Below are 3,280 nucleotides of genomic sequence, written 5' to 3'. Positions count from 1 at the left end.
CTGCTGTGCTAAAACTACCTGCGCAAATCTTCACCTTATAACCTCTTCAATTGTTTCCTCTATCTTTGACACCCAGTGGATGGACTTCAGGAGAGCACGCTTGCAGTCACTTAGAAGTCAGTTAAGGAGGTCACGACCATGGATGACAACTGCTTTGATAAGTTTGACAAACACACAGAGGAGCTTGTGAACGTTGCTAGCAAAGAGGAGATCGATGATGATGTTGACACCATCTTTGGAGCTCAGATGCCCAAGTAAGGCCAGAGTAAAAAATACTAACTTAGGCAAATGGGAAGGTGGCAACTTTGAACTTTCAACTTTACATTGAGCATCGTTATTTAGGATGTTGACATAAGCTATTATGTTAGATGCTACTGTATTAGCAGAAGTAAACTAAGCATTAGAAATATACCAGAATAACATGTTGGCTGATCACCAAACCTGATTTTCATCCCCGAGACTGCAGATGTAGTCTGGCTGCACCCTGCAAGCAGCATTTGTTTCCTGACCTTTGATCTGGGTGCTTTCCAGACTGACCTCTGAGATGGTGCAGCATAAGCGTGCAGCGTGTCCAGCACAGAATGTGCAGGCGTCGAGGAACCCTCTGAAGCGGCACGCCTCCTGTGACGACCTCAGTCGAGAGTACACGGAGTCGAGACTCAACGTGGGTCTGCTGGAGAGCAAGAGAATGAAGCAGGAGAAGAGTGAGTGATGGAGGTGGGTGAAGAAGGAGATGAGTGTGATGGAGGTGGGTGGAGAAGGAGATGAGTGTGATGGAGGTAGGTGGAGGAGGAGATGAGTGAGTGATGGAGGCAGGTGGAGGAAGAGTAAAGGCTCAAGCTGGGCTGGGCGGGTGGTGCAGGAGATCAGTGAGTGATTGAGGCAGGTGGAGAAGGAGTAAAGACTCGGGCTGGGCTGGGTGGGTGGTGCTGGATGCGGTCCTTCAAGCTCGTGGAAGTCACACAAAATATTAAATGTGGCTCTAATTGCACCACAACGTCATTCACCAGTGTTATGAAGCATATATTTGTAAATTAAGTGAATTTGTTTGATTTTCACCTTACTTTCTGTGGGCGACAACTTTTGTCTTGCCAAAATCTGTGAAGGGTTGTCTGGCCTTTGCTGTGTTTTAAGAGCCTCTCTGGTCTACACTGCTTTTTTTCATCCCTCTCTTTCTACTCTTCTATCGCCCCTGCACATCTATTATTCCTGCACCCCTGTCGTCCCTCCCGTGAAGGCCAAACCCCTGCTTGGACGGCCTGATGAGCATCACCCCTGGAGACGGAAGGTGCCCTATTTATATATTAGGGTTGGGTATTGATTCAAATTCCAAGAATCGATCCGATTCCGATTCTGAAGATTAAGAATCGATTTTTTTCGATTTAATCCAATTTAATCAATTCGATCCGATTCGATCCAATTCGGGGTTTAGTGTTATTAAAAATGTATTTGAGCTGTTTCCTGACTGTGTACAGAAGCAACATGTTAAAACTAGTATTATATCGATATTAATCAGCAAATAGTTACTGGTAGTTGGTAGTTACTGATGGCTGGAAGACTGGTGAAAAGGGTCATCATAAATCTACCTTCAAGAAAGGTAATCCAGGACAATAAACAGAGGACATCTTTGAGGTGTCTATATCTGCAACAATGGGCTCCTACTGGGACACTAACCAGTGCATTATTATTATGATTTAAATAATTAAGAATTCACCCATAAGCTGTTGCTACCAAATGCATTTTTATTTTAAAAGTGCTCACACTTAATAAACTGAAAGTATAAAATGTAAACGTGTATTTTTCTTTAAAGTGAGAACATAAGAACAGAACTCTCACGTTACGGTCCCCGACCCCTCCGTTAACGTCGTCTGCGTCTAATCGTCTACGTCGGTGTATCTCCGTGGGTGCGGGTGCGTCTTGTGATAGTCCTCACCTTTGGCTCGTCTCGTAATCACGTGGGGTTGATGTGGTTTGTCTATTTAATTTGCGCTCGCGCAGCATCCTGTGCTCGTCGTTGTTTGAGTCACACATGTTCTATGTAAACGTGTTTTATGTGCGCTGTCTGCGCTTCGGTAAATGTAATAAACGTAACGATTTGGAAAGTGCAAAGGATTCTGTCTCGTCCATCGCCTTGCGCCCAACGTTACAAGAACATTTAAAACTTTTTTTAAACTGTAAAAACACTGGGTAAACGGTCAGTGACACGGACTAACTGTAAAAACTGTCCTTCTGTTTTTAGATTTCCGATTTGACTATCGTCGTTACCGGCACTGTCCGACGCCATGTCGTTTTACAGTTAGTTAGACCGAGCACGCCTGCGTGAATTCAGTGACTAGGCGGGGGTAAAAGTTCACTAAAAAATCGATCTTTGGACGTACGAATCGATAATCAGATCATCATATGCGAATCGATTCTGAATCGGAAAATCGATTTTTTCAACACAGGCCTAATATATATATATATATATATATATATATATATATATATATATATATATATATATATATATATAATTAGAGGTGTGCCAAAAAATCGATTCATATATCAAAAGTCGATTCTCATTTACTACGATTCAGAATCGATTTTAAATGTCCCAAAATCGATTCTAAGTCGTGGTGAAGTCTCGCGTTACGTAATTACAAAATTACGCGAGACTTTACGCTGCAGATTCTGGGACACACTCGTGCACGGAAAAGGTTCAAAACAGATGGAGGAAAGAGATATTCAACCTGTCCGGTCTTCATTTAAGGCAAAAATATGGGTTCATTTTGGTTTTTACCGAATGCCGGGGAAGACTGGACACAATGTAGCTCGTATGCAAGGCGTGTGTAACGCGGTGAGCATAGGAGCGTTAATATAGAGAAGGGTGGACCCAAGTGCCGGTTCGCAAGATCAAGACGTTTGACACTTGTCACATGTATTAGCGAGACGGAAACGACCCAGAACAAACAAACAAAACACCGCGGGAGACTCAACGCGCAAGAGAATAGAAACCAAAACCGTGAGGGCACTGAGTAAATAGAAACAAAAAATAACACGGAAGATACAACGCGTGAAAAATAAAAACTCAACCGTAGTAAGACGAGAGAAAGAAACAAAATAACAACAGTAACTAAAAAACAGCGCGGATAAATGCAACGCGAAAACGAAACCAAGGACACCAGCAGAAGTAACTGGCAAAAAACGCCGCAGCAAAATAAAACCCTTCCCAAAAATAAAGGCAAAACGGATAGGAAGAAATACAGGATTGGGAAAACTTGAGATGGGTCAGGAAGCGACA

Source organism: Brachyhypopomus gauderio, unplaced genomic scaffold (assembly GCF_052324685.1).
Source record: "Brachyhypopomus gauderio isolate BG-103 unplaced genomic scaffold, BGAUD_0.2 sc161, whole genome shotgun sequence".
NCBI lineage: Eukaryota > Metazoa > Chordata > Actinopteri > Gymnotiformes > Hypopomidae > Brachyhypopomus > Brachyhypopomus gauderio.
The sequence above is the reverse complement of the archived record's forward strand: the minus strand, read 5'-3'. Positions refer to the sequence as shown.